Source organism: Cervus elaphus, chromosome 2, assembly GCF_910594005.1.
Source record: "Cervus elaphus chromosome 2, mCerEla1.1, whole genome shotgun sequence".
Lineage (NCBI taxonomy): Eukaryota > Metazoa > Chordata > Mammalia > Artiodactyla > Cervidae > Cervus > Cervus elaphus.
In genome coordinates this window covers 42,282,834-42,305,605 of record NC_057816.1, presented here as the reverse complement: position 1 = coordinate 42,305,605, position 22,772 = coordinate 42,282,834, and the positions used below count along the sequence as shown (strand labels likewise).

Genomic DNA, 22,772 nt, shown 5'->3' with positions numbered 1-22,772 from the left:
GGGAATGGAGGCCTTGTCTACCTTGTTCATCACTGTGCCTCCAGTGCCTAGAAGTACTGAGAAGGGTGCTTGACACATAGAAGACACTCAGTAATCATTCCTTGGTATGTCTGTTGAATGAATGGATTGGAGAAGGTAGTAAAGTGGTAGCTATTTTTGGCTTGTCTTCAAGTGTGCACACTACTGCCCCCTAGTGGATCTAACTTTCTAACTGCAGGCTCAAGCCTGCAGTGATCTGTATTACAGATAACCTCTGTGCTCACTTCCAGGGTCATCAGTTTCTGCTCAAGACTGGGATCATTAATCCCATCCACAGATATCATGTTTTGCTATAATTCTAACATTCCTCTAGTAACATTAGATTACTGTTTTCAACTATCTCATTTCTAATGGCAACAAAAGCAACAAAATTTACTGATAATGCTAATGCATGCATGCATGCTAAATTGCTTCAGTCATATCTGACTCTTGCGACCCCATGGATTGTAGCCCGCCAGGCTCCTCTGTCCGTGGGATTTTGCACACAAGAATACTGGAGTGGGTTGCCATGCCCTTCTCGAGGGGATCTTCCCCACCCAAGGATCAAACCCACGTCTTTCTTCTCCTGCACTGGCAGGCAGGTTCTTTACCACAGTGCCACCTGGGAAGTCCATACAAAATAGGAGTTCTCAAGATTTGGGGCAGTATTTTAACTTGTTTCCCCCATGGAGTCATGTAGTTATTAATGATTAGATTTTGCAGTCAGTACATCTGGGTATTAGTATATCAAAGAAGTTACAGAGGGAACTTTGGCTAGTGTTGACTTTTCTGTATGCAGTCTTGGCAAATGCTGGTCTGTCTATGTGATTATAGCTGAGATAGGCTACACTCTGATTATACAGAAACTTTTTTCTGTCACTAACCAAGATATTCAGGCTGGAATCTGCTTTTGACATAAAGAAGACGAAAAGTCAGAGAAAGCTAGCATACCCTTGCATCACATATATTCCACAGCAGCTCCCCATTTTGAAGCTATAATTCTAAGAAATAAATTAGATCCAAATTGAAATTTGGTGGCTCAGTGGTAAAGCATCCACCTACTAATGCAGGGACACAGGTTCCATCCCTGGGTTGGGAAGATCCCCTGGAGAAGGGAATGGCTACCCACTCCAGTATTCTTGCCTGGGAAATCCGATGGACAGAGGAGACTGGTGGGCTACAGTCCATGGGGTCACAAAGAGTTGGACATGACTTAGCAACTAAACATCAACAAAAATTCCTCTGCACCTCCCATGAGCCCTCGAACTAAGTATTCCTTCTCTGTGGCCCAAAATCAATAGTTCAGAACACTGTAGACATAACTGCTTATGTATGGATTTCTATCTCGTTTTATAGTTTTCTAGAGGCCAGTGTGTATCACCTTACCTGTCACACTGGGGCTTAATTATAGGCAAACAAGTGGACTTGGGTGCTCCAAATATTTTCACATTTTAGTCTGAATTACCTTCATTAGTTGCGCTTCTCAGGTTTGCATCCTGTAATATGCCAATGAGCCCACTACTGGGATCTAGAGTGAGCTTAACAGTGTAACCTAAGTCTGTGGATGTCAGTCTCTGGGGAGAAGCTGCCATGATAGGCCTGCCTGGCTCTGCTCCCCTCCATCCGGTGTGTGGAGAGGCAGGCTGCTGTAAACCCACACAGGCTGCCGTAAACCCACACAGGCTGCCGTAAATCTGCACTGGGTGTGGGCCCTGTCTCTGAAAAGGCTTATACATGTCTCTTCCACATCTCATGGCAGACGGTAAGGGCTCCGTTTTTTTATTTTTTTAAAAAAATTTTTTATGGGTTCCGTTTTGAAAGAGGACACTAACTGCTTAATTTTCCAGGCAAGAGTACTGGAGTGGGTTGCCATTTCCTTCCCTAGGGGATCTTCCCAACCCAGGGATCGAACCCGGGTCTCCCGCACTGCAGCAGACGCTTTACCGTCTGAGCTACCAGGGAAGCTCAATTTAAAGTGAGAAACATTAATAACTTCTGAGGTTATAGTGACTACATTTCCAAAGGTTAGTCCAGCCTCTGTGTGAATTTGAACAAGGTACTTGAGTCTGCTTCCTCACCTATGAGATGGTATTACAGTGTTGTGAGGAGTGTCCAAATTCATATGTATTAAATGCTTCCTAGGAACACAAGGAAAGCACTCAATAGATGGTAGATAAATCTTTTAGAAGAGTGTCCAGCTGCAAGTAAACTTGCTTTTCAGAGACTTATATGGCTTGTTTGCTTTTCATTTCCACGTGTTACAAAAAGTATGAAGCTAGACTGCTCCTGGCATTCCTCCAGCACTCACCTATGCTGAAGCCAACCTCTTCAGGCCTCTTACTGATGTACATGCAAGAGCTCCATGCATGGCACCCCCTTATGAGGGAAAGCAGTATTCTTCTCAGAGTCCCCTAAGAATTGCCTTTAGGTCTTATTGGCCTAGACGATCTCATATAATAACTACCCCTAGCTGCAAGAGTGGAGAAGGCAATGGCACCCCACTCCAGTACTCTCGCCTGGAAAATCCCATGGATGGAGGAGCCTGGTGGGCTGCAGTCCATGGGGTCGCTAAGAGTGGGACACGACTGAGCGACTTCACTTTCACTTTTCACTTTCATGTATTGGAGAAGGAAATGGCAACCCACTCTATATGTTCTTGCCTGGAGAATCCCAGGGATGGCGGAGCCTGGTGGGCTGCCGTCTAGGGGGTCGCACAGAGTCAGACACGACTGAAGTGACTTAGCAGCAGCAGCAGCAGCAGCTGCAAGAGAGTGTAAGAAAGCATGTGTTTCATTTCGTTTTCACATCTTCTATTATGGAAACTGAAAGGGAATGAGGAGGTGTTAGGTGCTTGTTGGATACAAAGAGTAGTGTCTACCATGGATAGTGGCAGCACTTAGTAATTTAGCAGTAGTAGTAATACTCATGGGCTTCCCAGGTGGCTCAGAAGTAAAGAATCAACCTGCCAATGCAGGAGATGCAGGTTCAATCCCTGGGTGAGGAATATTCGCCCTGCAGGAGAAAATGGCAACCCACTCCAGTATTTTTGCCAGGGAAATCCCATTGACAGAGGAGCCTGGCGGGCTACATCCATGGGGTCACAAAAGTCAGACGTGACTGAGCGTGTGCGTGCACGTGCACACACACACACACACACACACACACACAGAGTAACACTAATAGAACTGTCTAGTGGTCACATAATACTTTGGCCACCTGATGTAAAGAGCTGACTCACTGGAAAAGACCCTGATGCTGTGAAAGATTTGAGGGCAGGAGGAGAAGGGGGCAAAAGAGGATGAGATGGTTGGATGGCATCATTGATTCAACGGACATGAGTTTGAGCAAACTCCAGGAGACAGTGAAGGGCGGGGAAGCCTGGCATGATGCAATCTATGGGGTCACGAAGAGTCAGACACAACTGAGTGATTGAGCAACAACACAAAATATTTAAAGTAGAAGCAATAATTATTCCCATTTTTCAAATGAAGGATTTGAGGTCTAGAGTGGGTAGAACACTTGCCCATAGTCTCATGACTAGTAAGTTATGGAGCAGCTTTTAACTCAGGCCTTAGCTTTTTGGCTTCAGAGCAGAGAATTTCCCAGAATATATTCTTTGGTAAGCTAGTGTAACAAACCGTTCCCTGAACAAAAGTTTTTGGTCAAACAAGCTTGAAAAAACTCTATTACTGGAGATAAACACTGAGAAGCCTTGCAGTGTTTACACCAATCATTCATTTGTTAATTCTTTTCCATTTCTTCCCAAGCTTACTGAGCATAACACTACTTTTTCAAGTAACTCTCTTAACGTTCTGGAGAGTTGATACTACAAGCAGGATCCTCTTTGGAAACCATCACCATAACCAAAGAAGAAGAAATGGTTCAGGGGGCCTGAAGAATAGTTCCTATCTTCAGTGAGAAGGAGCTAGAAAGATCCAATTCCACCTCTGATCATGGAGAGAATCACTTTTGTTCTCTGAGCACTGAAGGGAAGAAGAGAGCCTAATTCTAACAGATCGAGAAGTTTCCTGAGAAGTTAAATAGGCTCATCCTAGAGCACAAAAAACAAAAGTGCCTGGAGTCAGTCATTCAGTTCACTGAAATAGCAAGGGGAGATTTTTATTTAAAAGAGAGTGAGTCACTACAGATTTTTTCTATATATAGAAATGTATTATTTGTGCCATCAATGTATAGAGGTCCCTGTGATTAACATTTTGGTTCTAGACCCTAATTTTCCAGCACGACATGGTGAGCGTCAAATCACTGTCAGGAAGATAATGCCATGCTTCTGTTTAGGGCCGTCACTTCAGCTGCAAATTGACAAATGAACACAAAGCCAGTTCTGACCTAAATAAAGCATTGAATCTGATGAGTCTAAAGTTCTGGCCCTTCAACAGTCAGAAATGCCAGGGTCATGGAGCTGAGGCTGTGAGAAGCAGTGGGCCTTTCGTGGCTAAGTGAATGACAGAGGCCTAGAGCCCTAAATGATACATTTTCTCTGAAGGTAAAACCCTCCCCAGGGATTCTGGTCAGGTGGCAGAGACATTAGCATTGTCTCCACCTTAATTTTAGAAACTATCATTTGCCACTTCTGTTTTAATTAACTAATTAACTTTGGTCTAATTAACATTGTCGTGAAGGCCCACTTTAGGCTATTTTCTAAGCAACCAGCTAAGCCCTTTCACATTCATCGCCGGAATTACAGTCTGCCCGGAAAATTGGCTCTCTTGTGTGAATTCCAATATATCCAACTATCAGAGCTTTGAAGATTTCCAATTGCTTAGATTTCATTAAGTGGTGATTCGTCTTGATGAAGTGATTTGCATGCTGATTCTCCCTCTCTAGAATTGTCTGCCCCTTCCTTCTCTCTCTCCAGATCTTTTTTATCTTCCAAGGCCCAGGTTCCGCAATGAAACCCTATGAGATTAAACTACCTCACAGACTTTCCCTCATCTGGACTCAGAACATTTAGCATGCATTCCTCACTCCTTCTTCATTTATTATTTATTCACAAGCAATTACTGAGAACTGAGGATTGCCAGGCACTGTGCTAGGTCCTGGGGATATGAGGGTTGTTTTGTGTATGTACACAATAGTTTCATAACCTAGCTAATGAGATATTAAAAGTATCCAGATTAACATATACACACTATATAAAACAGATAAGCAATAAGTAGCTACTGTATAGCACAGGGAACTCTACTCACTGTTTTGTAATAACCTACAACAGAAAAGAATCTGAAAAGGAACATACACATGCATACACATATTTATTTTTAAGAGGTACATGCATATGTACTAAGTTGCTCAGTTGGACTCTTTGTGACCCCATGGACTGTAGACCACCAGGTTTCTATGTTCATGGTATTTCCCAGGCAAAGATACTAGAGTGAGTTGCCATTTCCTCCTCCCGGGGATCTTCCCAACTCAGGGGTCAAACCCGCATCTGTTACGTCTCCTGCATTAGCAGGGAGATTCTTTACCACTAGCATCACCTGAGAGCCCTGGGTGAATGTAATTCAGATGACCATTATATCTACTACTGTGGGCAAGAATCCCTTAGAAGAAATGGAGTAGCCCTCATAGTCAACAGAAGAGTCTGAAATGCAGTACTTGGGGGCAATCTCAAAAATGACAGATAAAGTTGGTGTATTTCTAAGGCAAATTATTCAACATCACAGTAATCCAAGTCTATGTCCAACTACTAATACTGAAGAAGCTGAAGTTGAACAGTTCTCTGAAGACCTACAAGACCTTCTAGAACTAACACCAAAAAAGACATCCTTTCCATCTTAGGGGACTGGAATGCGAAAGTAGAAGTCAAGAGATATATGGAGTAGCAGGCAAGTTTTGCCTTGGAGCACAAAATGAAGCAGACAAAGGCTAACAGAATTTTGCCAAGCGAATACTCTGGTCCTAGCAAACACCCTCTTCCAACAAAACAAGAGACAACTCTACACATGGACATCATGAGACAGTCAACACCGAAATCAGACTGATTATACTCTTTGCAGCCGAAGATTGAGAAGCTCTATACAGTCAGCAAAAACAAGACTAGGACCTTACTGTTGCTCAGATCATGAGCTCCATATTGCAAAATTCAGACTTAAATTGAAGAAAATAGGGAAAACCACTAAGGCATTCCTGTATCATATAAATAAAATCTGCTATGATTGTACAGTAGAAGTAACAAATAGTTTCAAGGGGTTAGATCTGATAGACAAATTGCCTGAAGAATTATGGGTGGAGGTTCATAACATAGTACAGAAGGTGGTGACCAGAATCATTTGAAAGAAAAAGAAATGCAAGAAGGCAAAATGGTTGTCAGAGGAGGCCTTACAAATAGATGAAAAAAGAAGAGATGCAAAAGGCAAAGAAGAAAGGGAAAGATATACCCAACTGAATGTACAGTTCCAAAGAATAGCAAGGAGAGATAAGAAAGCCTTCTTAAGGGAACGATGCAATAGAGGAAAACAATAAAATGGGAAAGACTAGAGATACAAAGGAAATATTTCATGCAAAGATGGGGACAATGAAGGACAGAAAGTAAGGACCTAATAGAAGAAGAGATTAAGAAGAGGTGGCAAGAATACACAGAACTGTTTTTAAAAAAAAAAAAGTCTTAATGACATGGATAACAACAATGGTGTGGTCACTCACCTAGAGTCAACATCCTGGAGTGTGAAGTCAAGTGGGCCTTAGGAAGTATTATTAAAAACAAAGCTAGTGGAAGTGATGGAATTCCAGCTGAGCTATTTTAAATCCTAAAAAAAAAAAAAAAAAGATGCTGTTAAAATGTTGCACTCAATATGCCCTCAAATGTGGAAAACTCAGCAGTGGCCACTAGACTGGAAAAGGTCAGTTTTTCATTCCAATTACAAATAAGTGCAATGCCAAAGAATGTTCAGACTACCACAAAATTGCACTCATTTCACATGCTAGCAAGGTAATGCTCAAAACGCTTCAAGCTAGGCTTCAATTGTGTGTGAACCAAGAACTTTCAGATGTATGAGCTGGATTTTAGAAAAGGCAGAGAAACAAGAGATCAAATTACCAACATCCCCTGGATCATATAAAAAGCAAGGGAATTCCAGAATAATATCTACATCTGCTTCATTGACTACATTAAAGCCTTTGATTCTGTGGATCACAACAAACTGTGGAAAATTATTCAAGAGATGGGAATACCAGACCACCTTAACTGCCTCCTGAGAAACCTGTTTGCAGGTCAAAAGCAACAGTTAGAACCAGACCTGGAACAACAGACAGGTTCAAAATTGGGAAAGGAGTATGCCAAGGCTATATATTGTCACCATGCTTATTTAACTTCTATGCAGAGTACATCATGCAAAATGCAAGGTTAGATGAATCCCAAGCTGGAATCAAGACTGCTGGGAGAAATATCAATAACCTCAGAAATGCAGATGGTACTACCCTAATGGCAAAAAAATGAAGAGAAACAAAAGAGACTCTTGATGAGGGTGAGGAGAGTGAAAAATCTGGCTTAAAACTCAACATTTAACAAACTAAGACCATGACATCCTGCCCCATCACTTCATGAAAACAGAAGGGGGAAAAAGGGTAATAATGGCAGATTTTATTTTCTTTGGCTTCAAAATCACTGTGGATGATGACTGGCAGCTATGAAATTAAAAGAAAAGCTATGACAAACCTAGACAGCATATTAAAACCCAGAGATGACTTTGCTGACAAAGGTCCGTCTAGTCAAAGCTCTGGTTTGTCCAGTGGTCATGTGTGGATGCGAGAGTTGGACTATAAAGAAAACTGAGTGCTGAAGAACTGATGCTTTCAAATCTGCAGTGTTAGAGAAGACTTCTAGAAATCCCTTTGACTTCAAGGAGATCAAACCGGTCAAATCCTAAAGGAAATCAACACTTCCTGAATATTCATTGGAAGGACTGATGCTGAAGCTGAAACCCTAATACTTTGGCTACCTCATGCAAAAAGCCGACTCATTGGAAAAGACCCTGATGCTGGGAAATATTGAAGGCTCAGAGAAGGGGATGAGAGAGGATGAGATGGTTGGATGGCATCACCAACTCGATGGACATGAGTTTGATTAAACTCCGCGAGTTGGTAATGGACAGGGAGGCCTGGCGTACTGCAGTCCACAGAGTCGCAAAAAGTCGGACATGACTGAGCGACTGAACTGAATAGACTGAAGTTCAGTAAAGGGATACAGGGTACTTACTAAGAGTCTACAGGGGAACAGAGGGGCCCAAAGGTAGCAGCAGTAAATTGTACATGTTAAGAATCAGCAAAACTTTCCAAAGGAACCAATTCAAATGATAAAAATTATTTAAACATTTCAATCTCTACTTAGATGTCCTCAGGACTTCTTTACTGGCTAAGATAGGACAGAGAAGGGCTCTCTCTTCCTGGCAGGGAAGGCCCCTGCTAATATCACAACCCCTTCCCTGGCCGGCCTTGCATCTCACCCCTCCCCGCTTGACTTTCCATACTGACCTGCTCACAAGTTTCCAGCTTTCAGGCCTCTATCAAGGTGGCCCCATTGATATTAAGTATACCTGGCCCCACTCACCTTCAGCTCTCACTTGGCCAATTCAGACCCCTTTTTTTTTTTTTTTTTTTTAATTAGTTGGAGGCTAATTTCTTTACAACATTGTAGTGGTTTTTGTCATACATTGACATGAATCAGCCATGGATTTACATGTATTTCCCATCCCGATCCCCCCTCCCACCTCCCTCTCCACCTGATTCCTCTGGGTCTTCCCAGTGCACCAGGCCCGAGCACTTGTCTCATGCATCCCACCTGGGCTGGTGATCTGTTTCACCCTGGATAATATACATGTTTCAATGCTGTTCTCTCAAAATATCCCACCCTCACCTTCTCCCACAGAGTCCAAAAGTCTGTTCTGTACATCTGTGTCTCTTTTTCTGTTTTGCATATAGGGTTATCATTACCATCTTTCTAAGTTCCATATATATGTGTTAGTATGCTGTAATGTTCTTTATCTTTCTGGCTTACTTCACTCTGTATAAGGGGCTCCAGTTTCATCCATCTCATTAGAACTGATTCAAATGAATTCTTTTTAATGGCTGAGTAACATTCCATGATGTATATGTACCACAGCTTCCTTATCCATTCATCTGCTGATGGGCATCTAGGTTGCTTCCATGTCCTGGCTATTATAAACAGTGCTGCGATGAACATTGGGGTGCATGTGTCTCTTTCAGATCTGGTTTCATTTCTACTGGAAATTCTGCCCTGACCATCTGGGACATTACAGGGGCATTAGGTCTCTCTCTTCACAATCCAAATGAGCTTCTCCCTACACAGAATTTATCATCTTTGTTATTATTACCTGCTTAACTGTGACACCCTTACCCACATGCATGTGTGCACGTGTACACACAATATCAAGAATTGACTAAGCACATGAGCCATGTCTTACTCATTTTCTGTGTAGTTGGCACCCAACACAGTACCAGACACATAGTCAGTGTGCAAACACACTTGTTAAATCAACGAATGAATGGCTGGATGGATGGACAGATAACAAAAAATGATGTCTGAGATACACTGGCATTTGACAATGAAAAAAGAAGGACTAACGATAGTGGATAATTGCATTTACTGAGCACGTGCTATGGGCCAGGTATTGCTCTAAGCCCCTTACAAGTAGTAACTCTTTTAATCCTTACAGATGAGGAAACTGAGGCAAGCAGAGGTGAATTTATCTGCTCGTATCCACATAGACTAAATAGAAAAGGCAGGATTAGGAGAAAAGCAGGCTAGTTTCAGAGTCTATGCGTGTTAACTACTAAACAGATATTCTCCATTCCAGTTCTTATACACTGTGGCCTGGACTTAGGAAAAACAAGACCGCATGGGCGTGGAGAAGGACTCTCCTCCAAGGAGCTTCCCTGAGAACTGCTCCCTGTTTCTTTTCTGTACTGTATTTTCTGGGTATGGTCATACCTTCAGCTGAGCCTGACATGATTTACTTTTATGCTGCATATGAATAATGTACACAGAGGCCTGTGAGATAAAATCTGAACTTTAAGGGCTGCCTGAAATCTTCTCGATGAGTGGTGATGTTGAAATATCTGTATAGATTCTGCTTGTGAGGGAAAAAAAATCTGGCTGACCCATTTTTACTACTTATTATGCTTATTAATAATATCATTTTATTATAACTAGGAATTATGAGGATTTATACTACTTTGATGTGTAATAATAGTTCTCCTTCCTCTCCTCCTTTCTCCCCCCCCCACCCTCCTTTTACTCTGTCTAATCTCATATAAGGGCTTCCTGGGTGGCTCAGTGTAAAGCATCCACCTCCCAATGCAGGAAACGCAGGAGATGTGGGTTCAATCCCTGGGTCGGGAAGATCCCCTGGAGAAGGGGATAGCAACCCACTCCAGAATTCTTGCCTGGAAAATCCCATGGAAAGAGGAGCCTGAAGGGCTACAGGCCCTGGGGTTGCAAAGAATCAGCCACGACTGAGCATGCACACACACAATCTCATATAAAATCTCATGAAACAGGCAAGGAATCCTGATGTTTCCCAGCTTGGTCCAGTTCAGTTTAATTCCAACCAGTGTTTTTAAAGTAATCCCTTAATATCAGGCACATTGCTGAGTTCTAACTAGGAGTATAAAGATAAATAAGACACAAACTGGCCTTAGGAGCAGCTCACAGAGTAGTGGGGAAAACCAACCCATACACAAATCATTAATTTTTATAGTATATGAATAAGGGGCCTCCCTGCTGACTCAGATGGTAAAGCCTCTGTCTGCAATGTGGGAGACTGGGGTTCGATCTCTGGGTTGGAAAGATCCCCTGGAGAAGGAAATGGCTACCCACTCCAGTATTCTTGCCTGGGAAATCTCTTGGACAGAGGGTCGCAAAGAGTCAGACACGACTTCACTTTCACTTTCATGAAGGAATAAAGGAAGGAATGCACACAGAAGCAGAGGTCACTCAGGGCACTTTGCCCGATCTGAAGGTCTCGGGAAGGCTTCCTAGGACGGTGATACCTGGGTTGAATCCCGATGGATGGAAGATGACACAAGTCAGGTGAAAACCAAGGGGTACACTGTTCTGAGCAAGAGTATGATTGAGAGCCCAGAGGTTTGAGCCGAGCGGTGCATGCAGGGACTCAGAGGGTGTGAAACGTGGGCCAGCACTTTACAGGAGTGGGCTGGAGAGGCAGGCGGGGAAGAGGTGTAGCCGGAGGAACTCTCTACCAACCACCTCCCTGCTCTCTCGATTACCTTCCAATAACCTCTTTAACACCCACTTCATTTCTTCTTATCACTGTGTTTACTGACCTGTTTTATTTTGGTTGCACTGGGTCTTGGTTGCCATGCATGGCCTTTCTCTAGCTGCCGCATGTGGGGGCCACTCTCTAGCTGCGGCACACAGTCTTCTCACTGTGGTGGGTTCTCTTCTTGTGGGCCGTGGGCTCTAGGGTGTGGGCTCAGTAGTTGGGGTGCCAGGCTTAGTTACCCCACAGCAGTGGGATCTTTCCGGACCGGGGATCAAACCCATGTCCCCTGCGCTGGTAACCAGGGAAGTACCTAACACCCACCTAAGATGTCTGATTTCCTCATACTCGCAGCCACCTTCCAACATCAGCTGGACACCTCCCCACCCTTTCTGCCTGCTAGACAACAGACAGATTCATTTGTGCTTCTACAATACTGATTACTAGTGATCTCAGTTCAGTTCAGTCGCTCAGTCGTGGCCGACTCTTTGTGACCCGAAGGACTGCAGTACCCCGGGCTTCCCTGTCCTTCACCATCTCCTGGAGCCTGCTCAAACTCATGTCCATTGAGTCAGTGATGCCATCCAACCATCTCATCCTCTGTCATCCCCTTCTCCCCTCCGCCTTCAGTCTTTCCTAGCATCGGGGTCTTTTCCAATGAGTCAGCTCTTTGCATCAGGTGGCCAAAGTATTAGAGTTTCAGCTTCAGCATCAGTCCTTCCAATGAATACTCAGGACTGATTTCCTGCTTCATCCTTTAGGTAGCAAACACTTACTGTGTAACTACTTTGCTACAGACACTGTGCCAGGCACTTTGACATACATTGTCTCATTGGGTCTTCACACAATATTATATAATAGAAAGCATTATCCCCATCCACGGGTAAGAAAACATAGTCAACAGAGATGTGTACAGATGAAGCTACTTTAATTTAGTGCATATTTAATAAGTAGTAAGTTTTGGATTCAAACCCAAGTCCATAGATTTTTTTTTCATTCTAATATGAATTAAACATTCATTTTCTCAACCATGTAGCCCATGTTATTGTTGTTGTTCATAAATACGGGCACCGTGAACATATTTCTGTCACATACAATATTCATATTTTGATCCTGATTTTACACCCAGGAAAATGACCCCAAAGGTGACCTTTTTTGATACAGAGACAGATCAGCTGAGGTGACGTCATGCAACGAGGCAGCCTTTGGTGCCACTTACGTTCTGACTTGGCAGAAGCAGTGTGGTGTGGGGAAGTGAGTCTGGTCGGCAAAGACATGGATTCCAGTCCTGGCAGCTCTGCCATGTCTGAGCTGGGGTCTTAGCCGGAGCCTCTGGCCGGTGAGGACAATAACACACACCACTCTCTGCTTTGAGCTCACAGGGTCATTGAGAGCATGACACGGAGCGTGTCCAGGTTCATGAGATGTGACCCCTCATCACGGGGCCTTCTTGGCTCCTGTCGACCCCATACACAGCTCTGGGGACATAATATGAGGAGGCTCCGTAACATCACTCATTGGGAAAGTACTGAAATAGAAATGTTTGACCATGTAAATCTGGCCTGTAAGTGTGTGCTCAGTCGCTCAGCCGTGTCCGACTCTGTGACCCCGTGGACTGTAGCCCACCAGGCTCCTCTGTCCATGGGATTCTCCAGGCAAGAATACTGAAGTGGGTTGCCATTTCCTTCTCCAGGGGATCTTCCCAACCCCCAGACTGAACCCAAGTCTCCTAGGTCCCCTGCACTGGCAGGCTGGTTCTTCACCACTAGTACCACCTAGGAGGCCCAAATCTGGCCTGAATTACTGGACAATCACTGCTATATCCTGGGGGCTCCTGCCCGCCCCCCCCCAACTCCCACATTTCCATCATATTCTTAAATGGTGCATTAAGAAATTTCCATTAAACTACTTTTTTAGCAGTCAGGTCTTCCTCAGAGTTTCAAGGTGACTTGTAGGAAATTGGCCGTTTTTGTCATTCTCCTTGTGGTTTTGGTAATGCATTTATACTTCTTCATGAAAAAAACAAAAAATGGACTTTTAACTTGGCCTAGAACATGCAGTTCCACTTCACCTAATGTATAGAAACAAGATGACGAACCCTGTGGTGAATTTTATACATAACATAATATGAAGCTCTGTTTGGTGAGGCAAGTACATGCTCACATTATTCACTTATGTTTAACCAAAAAAGAAAAAGCAGTAGAAGGAAAGAGTTACCACGTCCCTGATGGGCACACAACGGATACCCCAGGTGGTGGGAGCTGCCAGGGAACTCTCTCTGCTGAGTTAAAATGGCGGAGCCCCAAATGCAAACTAATCACTCTGTTTTCTCCAATCTGTTATTCACGTGGCTGTTTAAACTGGACAGAAAAAGAGAGACCACGAGTTGGGAAACAAACAGATGGGGCACTGACCTTCCTCTTCCAAAAAACAGACAATAACTGAAAACAAAGCGTGGTAAAACCAACGAAGCTCCCAGGGAAGATAAGGGAAGGAACGATCCACGTCTGTTAAGCAAGTCCCAACCACCATTGAGAGATAATAGTGGTCGATACCGATTAACATGCTGCCGACACAGGCCTCATGCTTTGAGAAGCACCAACTTCCATATGGCAAGTTCACAGCAACCACATGAAGTAGATGGTATTTTATTATTATTCTGCCTTGTTTTAAAAGTGAGAGAACTCAAGTGTAAAGAGGTGGTTTTGTCCAAGACGGCACAGCTGCTAAGAGAAACGGATGGTATTCAAACAGGGTCCTCTGAATCTAAACACCATGTTTTTTCTACAACAGCATCACTGATAAGTCCTGAAGAGGATATAGCAAGTGGGTAATTGTCCCCCCTTCCTGTCTGCCCCCCGTGAGGGCTTTTGCTCTGCGGAATCGTTAAACTCTAGGGCGTTGCCTGCTGTTACAAGAGGCTGGCTGTTGGCCGGCCTCTGCAGCATACTCTCTGCTCACCCTGTAAAGGCCACAGCAGTCTCAGAAATGACCCTAACATGTTCTTCCTCCTCTGTCCACTTTTGATGGTGGGGCCTGCCCATGTGCCCCCCATGGCGAGTCCAAGACCAGGAGCCACTCCTCTACACGCAGGTCTAGATACGCAGCGCCTCAGTGCCAGCTGGGGGCTATGGCTAGCTAGCGGGAATGTGAAAAGGCCTTGGAGCACACACTGGCCAGAATCCCAGTATGCGGTCACCACATAATACTGCCAGAGCAACAGGAGTAAAAGCCGACAAGCAAAGACAGTTTCTCCAGGCTTAGATGGCACGGGTAGAACAAGGAGATACAGGGTGGAACAGTATCAGCATGGATGCCCGCTGTGATGGGAAGAATAATGATTCCCAAACATGGCAACGCCCCGTTCCCTGGAACCTGTGAGTATGTTGCCTCCATGGCAAAGGGACTTTGAGGATGTGGCTATGTTCAGGATCCTGAGAAGAGATTATCCTGGATTATCCCAGTGGGCCCAGTGTAATCACTAGTGTCCTTATTGGAACTGGTGGTAAAGAATCTGCCTGCCAATGCAGGAGACACAAGAGACACTGGTTTGATCCCTGGGTTGGGAAGATCCCCTGGAGGAGGGCACGGCAACCCACTCCAGTATTCTTGCCTGGAGAATCCCATGGACAGAGCAGCCTGGCGGGCTATAGTCCACAGGGCCGTAAAGAGTCAGACATGACCGAGTACACATGCTTACAAGAGGAAGGCAGGGATATCAGAGTCAGAGAGAACTGAAGATTCTGACCTAGAAGATAGAGGAAGGGTCTAGAGGAGAAGGCAGCCTCTAGAAGCTGGAAAGGTAAGGAAATGGATCATCCTCTGGAGGTTCAGGAAGAATGAGGCCCTCTTAACACTGTGATTTTAACTTAATGGAAGCCCTATTGGATTCCTGATCTATAGAACTGTAAGATAATAAATTTAAGTCATTAAGTTTGTGGTCATTCATTATAGAAGCAGTAGAAAACACACACCTTCTGTAATATCTGGAGCACCAACACTCCTGAAAAGATACCTTGATTCAAGCAGACAGAGAAGAGATTTTCATCTTCTTTACACAGAACTCCTGTGCAGTTCCATGACATTCTCCAAGGTTTTATTCTGGTTCAGTGTGAGACACACACACGCAACTAGAGATCACTCAGACAAGATCATCTTGTTATTCATCCCTAGGTTGAATTATTCAGTCCCCAGGTTTCTCATCACCCCTAGCAGAAAGTCAGTAAATTGTGATTGTGGTCCCAAGAGGAAATAAAAGCCCTACTGAGCCCCGACTTTGCTGCTCTGTATCCACGGGCCCCACTGTGCTACCCATTCCATCTCAGCCTCTCCCGAGGTTATGTCCTGTCCATGGTACTCCAGATCCCAGCGGAGTCCTGGTCAGCAGCCGAGGGAAGCAGGGCCCACTTGACTCACTGGGGCGAGCCTGGCACCACGGACAGTGTGCTCCGACCCAGACAGACACACGGTGACAATGCGGGGGCATCTGAGGGAAATGAGGGGGGACCCGAGTCCAGAGTGACCGCAGACACGTCTCACAGGGACTCTCCGGCCACCGGGCACAGCCCGGAGTGCAGCCCCTCACCGGAAGGATGGGCCCGGGCGAAGCAGGCTCTGCTCCTCCGGGCACAGAGCTGGCGGCCGCCAGGGCAGCAAACAGAGCCCAGTGTTCCAGCCCGCAAGCGGACTAGCAAGCGCCTTTCCCTTTCGATAGTTCACTAATGAAAATCTAAGGAAAAATCAATTCCAACCTCCCCTCACAACTGGAGTCTAACTCCAGGATTTGTTTTCATCCAAAGGATGTCTGCAATATCTGATGATACTTGAGGAAAACCAGGCACACCGACTTCAGTGGAGAGCGTGCAAAGACACCGTGGCAGGATGCTAATGTGCCGAACGGGGGCCGGGCGGGCACAGACCTCGGGCGTCTGGCCTGTCTGTTTCACCTTCAAACTCCAGATCCCAGCATCAAGGCACAGGTTATCTAATTTCCCCTTGGACATTTCCAGAGGCTTTCGTTTAATTGTATTCACTGTGCAGACACTGCTTTGTGACTGCTTCTCCAGGGAAAACTGTGCAGACAGAGCGCAAGCTGTGGGCTGAAAGGAGCAGACAGCCTCTAAACTCCAGGGCATCTCTACCCATCCTGAGAGATGGTGAAGGGCCAGACTCTGGGTGTCAGCTGCTTCCAGACGCCCCGCCTTCTTTCCTTCTTTCTCGCCCTGCAACTTTCGTCCCCACCCCCCGCAGTCAGTGGACCAGGTCCCTCGCCTGCACTGGTGCCAGGGGGGACTCTGGGCATCTAAGAACGGACAGCGTGTTTCTGCCATAGGAGTTCTCACCTTATGCACCTGGGATACGCAACCACCACCATGGGCTCATGCAAAGAGCCTGATGCACAGAGCCAGACGCTAACTCCTATGGAAGCACTGCCAACAGCAGATGTTCTGACTCCTGGCTGTACCAACTGAAGGAGATTCCTCACACCAACACGCTCGTTTCCTCGTCATTGTTGCTATCATATTTCTATACCCACAAAAACAATATAGCATATAAAACCTGGGGAAAAAAATCAACATTACTTCCTAGCACACGAATGCCAGATTTTTATAACATGCCTATTATTCTCACATATCACAGAGGAGCCTTGCCTAAATATTCTCCTGCCACTCACTTTTCCACCAGAAATGCCTTTCAAATCCCATAGATCCTGTTACCAGTGTTGAGTCTTCAGGAATCAAACTGACTCCCATCAAAAGCTTCCATTTACTGAGGGTACACCAAGTGCCCATGAGTAAGATTTATTTTATCCAGTATGTTTCTTTTTTTTTCTTTCCAGTATGTTTCTTACAGCTCAGGAGGGTCAGTATGCCCACTATGCCGATGAGGCTTAGAGAGATAAAGACAGTTGCTCACCAAGGCGAGTGCCTACCTCAGGGTTTGAACTCAGTTGCTACAGTTAAGAACCTCAGCCCTAAGACACCCCAAAATGTAAGGCTTCCTCTAAAGCCTGAGAAGCCAGTCTGCTGGGTCACATGCTTAGTCCCACTGTTTCTGGAGAGGAGCAAGGCAGGGTGAAGAGACAGGTCCCAGCCCTCGACCTCAGTGAAAATTAATGAGTCAGATTCTGCATGCAGCCCTTCATATCTGGGGCTCAGTGCAAGTGAGATGGGGAGGGGGTCTGGGGTGGGAGGGGGTGAGAAAGGACGCTGCGGGCGGGGTCAGGCAGTCACTGCTGCTCGATGTGAAATCAAGCTGGAGGCAAGCCGGCTCAAGGTTTAAACAGGCAGGACCTAGAGAAGGGAAGGTGCCGTGTAGGATGTGAAAAAAGGACAATCACAGTGATGACGCTGATGACGACAGCTTACTTTCATGAACACTCAGCACATGGCAGGCACTATTATCAGTTCCTCACAAACATCCACTGAATCCTTGAGACAGCCCCGTGAAGGAGGCGACGTGAGCAGCCTCATTTCATCAATGAGTGAACTGGGAGACAGAGCCGGAAAGCCCACCGCCCAGGGACAGATATCTGGAAAGGATCTGAACCTTGAATTCTGATCCAAGCAGCCCGTGGCCTTCACCAGCGGCAATTATAAACATGAAGGCTGTATTTGAAAGAGCAGTAAAGGGTTAGTAGGAACCGACAAAACATCAGGATCAAGAAAGACATTTGAGAGTGCGTCACCGTCACCATAATTTGATTTTTTTAATTTATTTTTTATTTTTTAGCTGGAGGATAATTGCTTTACAGTGTATTGGTTTCTGCTGTACAACAATGCAAATCAGTCCTATATATATATTATATGTGTTTTATATATATATACACACACACACACATATTCTCTCCCTGTTGAGTCTCTCTCCCACCCGCCCTCTTTCTGGAAGTCTCACAGCCTCTGTGGAGAGCACCAGTCCCCAAGCTTTCTGGCATCAGGGACCAGTTCTGAGGAAGGCAGTTTTCCCACAGACGGGGGCGGGGAAATGCTTTCGGGATGGTTCTCATAAGGAGCACTCGACCTAGCCCCCTCGCATGGGGTCTGAGCTGCTGTGAGAATCTAAAGCTGCCGCGGCTCTGGCAGGAGGTGGCGCTCAGGAGGGGACGCCGTAAATACAGGTCGGGGGGCCGCAAACACGAGCAAGGCTCCCTCGCTCACCTCCTGCTCTGGGCCTGGCTCCTGACAGACCCCTCACGGGTCCCAGTCTGAGGCCCAGGGGCTGGGGACCCCTGGTCTAGATCACTCTATGAGCTTCAGTCCAGTTAGGGCCCAGAGCCAATCCGGCTCGGTCATTAAAGCAAACACACAAGAGAAGGGCATTTCAGTGTCTTGGTGGAAATGTCTGCAAAAGGCAGACAGTGCTGACTTGAACTAAATTGCTACAAGGACAGGGATATATCTTCTAAAGGCAGATTCAGATTAAGTACTTGGTTTCATATTTCTTAGTTATGATTCATTTTTTAAATATAAAAATGTATATTTATAAAAATACATAGAAATATATTATAAATAATATATTTATAAATATAAATGATTTATTTTTATGATTACTTTGTCTTCCCATTCTTCAAATGAAGACTATTTCTAAAGTTGTCCATTTAAAAACATTTGAGATGGTGACGGGTTCTTTTACAAATGGCTAGATACAGTTGAAATTCATCAGAGATTTCTTTAGCACCTACTTGGTGCAAATATTTCAAATTTTTAGAATTAAGTGTATTTGACATCCTGGATAATTATAACATGTAAGACAGGTAATCAGAGGAAAGTATTATTTTGACCAAGAAATTAATGATTTCATTGTTAGTTGTGAAAGTGCTAAATGAAAGAACTTGTCAGAAACTACGTGCAGTAATTGCCTTAAAAATGGCTCTTTTCACTGTTGTTTCTGCAACTTGAGACTGGGTGCTAGTTTCAATTTGCTGTTCAGTCATTAAGTCATGTCCAACTCTTCGCGACCCCATGGACTCTAGCACACCAAGCTTCCCTGCCCTTCACTATCTCCTAGAGTCTACTCAAACTCATGTCCACTGATCGGTGATACCATCCAACCATCTCACCCTCTGCCGCCCCCTTCTCTCCCTGCCCTCAATCTTTCCCAGCATCAGGGGCTTTGTCAGTGAATCAGCTCTTCACATTAGGTGGCCAGTACTAGAACTTCTAGCTACTAGGTTTAACACTTAACTCTTCTTGCCCCAAAGGGAAGTTTGGGATTATCTTGCATATTAAAAAAAAATTGACATTGAATAAAATGAACATTTCTCAAAAAGGAAAAGGAGTTATCACTGAAGGTTCTTCTTCCTCTTATACCTCCGCTCTAGATAAAAGCTTCAACCTAGTTGCCCAACACAGTGTCATTTTTGACTCTTCCCTCAAGCATTTTTTTTTGACTTGTCTTACTTCATCTTTTGCATTCTTAATGATACTACTGTAGATCAGGACACCATCAACTACGGTCTGAACCACTGACAAAATGTCCTAAATCACTATGATTGATGTATACCCGTCCCAACAATCTTCCCGGGTGGCTCAGTGGTAAAGAATCAGCCTGCCAATGCAGGGGACACAGGAGACACAAGTTCGATCCCTGGGTCGGGAAGATTCCCCTGGAGGAAGAAATGGCAACCCACTGTGGTATTCGTGCCTGGAGAATCCCACAAACAGAGGAGCCTGGCAGGCTACAGTCCATGAGGTTGCAAAGAGTTGGACAATTAGCGACTAAGCATGCATGCAGCACACTGTCTCAACAGCTGCCCTCCTAAAGTACTAATCTGATCACATCGCCCAGCCTTTAAATTGGCAGGTAACATGTCTTAAAGTATAAACATCAAAAACTCTTGCCCATGGCTCACAAATCCCTTTAAGACCTGGCCCTTGAAGACTTGACCTTCTCAACCTGAGGCCCAGTCCCCAGTCTGTTCCACCAATTCCCCCAACGTTTCCACCACCCCAGCATTGCTCCTCCCGACACATACTGCATATCCTAGGAAGGCCAGACTGCACATAAGTCCCCAGTACTCCACGCTTTAGTCCTTCCTCTGTTTGGCATACTCCTGCTGTGTATATTCTATTCTTTCTGCCTCTACTAAGTTCTGCATTCACCTCTCTTCCTTTCACCTAGAAAACACCTTCTCACCCTCCAGTTTCTCACCCAAATGTAACGCCTCCTTTAAAACTGTGTTTCCCCTGGACTGATAGTGCTGTTTGTGTCTCCTTATTCCTACTAGACTAAGTTTCTTGTAGGCACTGACTTCTGTGTCTCCATCACCAGTAACCAACACAATGCCTTTTAAACAGATCCTCCAGTAAAAATGTGAGGAACAGGCAACAAAAATTCACTTCTGTAGTCTCTGGTGAAGACCCAGTTCCTTCCCTAATAGTGAATAAACATTCAATGGTAGTTCATTTTCCAAAAGAATAAAAAAGTGAAAGTGAAGTCGCTCAGTCATGTCCGACTCTTTGCGACCCCATGGACTGTAGCCTACCAGGCTCCTCCATCCATGGGATTTTCCAGGCAAGAGTACTGGGGTGGGGTGCCATTTCCTTCTCCAGGGGATCTTCCTGACCCAGGGATTGAACCCAGGTCTCCTGCATTGCAGACAGACACTTTAGCATCTGAGCCACCAAGGAAGTTAATAAGTCAACTTTTTAAGTCTCACTCTACCATTGTCTGAGATACCATTTAAATGTACTTGTCTTTCACTGGGCACGTAGAAAGCAAATACTAAGAAGATTTAGGTCTGGTGGGTTATAGTGTTATGAATAACGTGTTTCAGGTGTTTAACTCGGGGGAAGAGAAATGCTTTGAAATGATTAATTAAATGGTTTGGCTCTGCAATAATTGAAGTATATCTGTGGAGCTATAAAAGACTATGTCTGGATGATTTTGATGAATTGCATCTAAAACACTCCCTTTGTATAATCAATTGATATTTTTGAATGCTGTGATTACAGTGAAGTTTAATTTGCATGTGATGTTAGTAGTCTCATTTGTTACTACTTGAATTTGATTAAAATGTTTTTGATTAACTGATATAAATTGTTAGGCGATGGGGTAAACTAAGCATTTTTGTCAAAATTCTGTATCCAGAAATGTTCCTTTTATCTGCATTAGCCCTGTGTGGCTAATATATATATCTGGGCATGCAAGTCATATCTCTTGTAGAACATACCAGAAAAAGAGTATGTCTCAGGCATACATCTGTGAGTTAACAATTCCTCTCCTCCCTCAAATCTATTCCCTTGGTAAATTTTTCTCGGCGAAAATAAGTTCTCTACCTTTCCTGAGTTGTTTGGTCCCCCCTCCCCCCGCCCCAATTTGTCTAGCATTCCTCCCATTATATATATATATATATATATATATATATATATATATATATATATATAATGCCTTACTATATCCTCCATTACTCAAAGCCAGAAAAAGATTCCTGCGGGTCTGCAAAGGGAGAATCAGTCATAGACTTTCAATGCTCAGTAACATGCTAAAGAGACTCACAAAGGAGGTAACACTGAAAAGAAAGATAAGTAGGAGTGTCTGAGTTGCTTCGGTGGGGAGAGAAGTTTGCACAGGAGATAATGGCAGACACAGAGGCTCAGAGGTCAGGGCTGTTTGGGGCACTTCCTGAATCCCAGCCCTCTGTGTCACTAAGGTTAAAACACGGCCTCTGGCTCCTTTGTCCCAGTGTTCTCTTCTTCAGAAAATTCAGCTTTCATCGTGCCTTCACATCTCAAGGTCAAGTAGTGAGTAGCCAGATGGCAGCTGGATAGCTCCATCTTCATACCCAGCATCATCTCAACACATATCAAAACTCACTTTTTTATATCAAGTAAGTTCTTTAATGGTTTCTTTTTTCTGTGTTTCTGTTAAATGTAACAAGTACTACTTCCCACCATCAAAATGTTAGCCATGCTTAACTTGTCTTTGTCCTCAACTGAAACATATTTAATTAGAGAGTAGATACTGGTGAGATATTACATGTTATTTAAAATGTTTTTTCAAACATTTTTTATCTTCATTTGTATTTCCATCACTGCTACACAAACCCATTACTTTATCTCTGTACATCTGAACTACTGCAATGGCGAGAAATCCAATACATTTGACCTTCTCAAAAACTGTCCATGTTTCCTCAGTTCCTAAGTTCCTGTATGTTGAAAAACACACCAGGGACAACTCAAGGCTCTTCAGAACATCTTCAGGTTATATTTTCAGCTTTCCAACCTTCCTTCCTGCTCTGCCTGAGCTTTGGTCTTCTGCATAAATCAAGTTGCCTCACCTATGGACCCCAAACACTTCTTTTACATCGCTGCTTCTATACATTATTTACTGACCATGAAATTAATTCACCCTCACTCATATTTACTGGTCCAGCTTATGCCATTTATAAGGCCATTATTCACCATCTAGTCTACAAAAGTTCTAAACACATATACCCCATTATTAATGACTTCACCATTCATTTAGATGGAGATATTATATATATATATATATATGTAT

At 44.3% G+C, this 22,772-nt stretch overlaps 1 protein-coding gene and 1 long non-coding RNA gene across 4 annotated transcripts in view; one reads left to right on the top strand and one right to left on the bottom strand.

Annotated features, from left to right (window-relative positions):
* GRM5 (glutamate metabotropic receptor 5) overlaps positions 1 to 22,772 on the top strand; it is a 597,259-nt gene that overhangs the window by 527,360 nt on the left and 47,127 nt on the right. The window lies entirely within an intron of this gene.
* LOC122676914 overlaps positions 1 to 22,772 on the bottom strand; it is a 262,627-nt gene that overhangs the window by 197,370 nt on the left and 42,485 nt on the right. The window contains exon 1 of one of the 2 annotated variants that reach the window (XR_006335661.1): positions 6,679 to 6,742. The exons of the other annotated variant lie outside the window; for it this stretch is intronic. This is a non-coding gene — a long non-coding RNA (uncharacterized LOC122676914). Of the gene's footprint in view, positions 1 to 6,678; positions 6,743 to 22,772 lie in introns of those variants that run through there. 2 annotated transcript variants of the gene reach the window in all.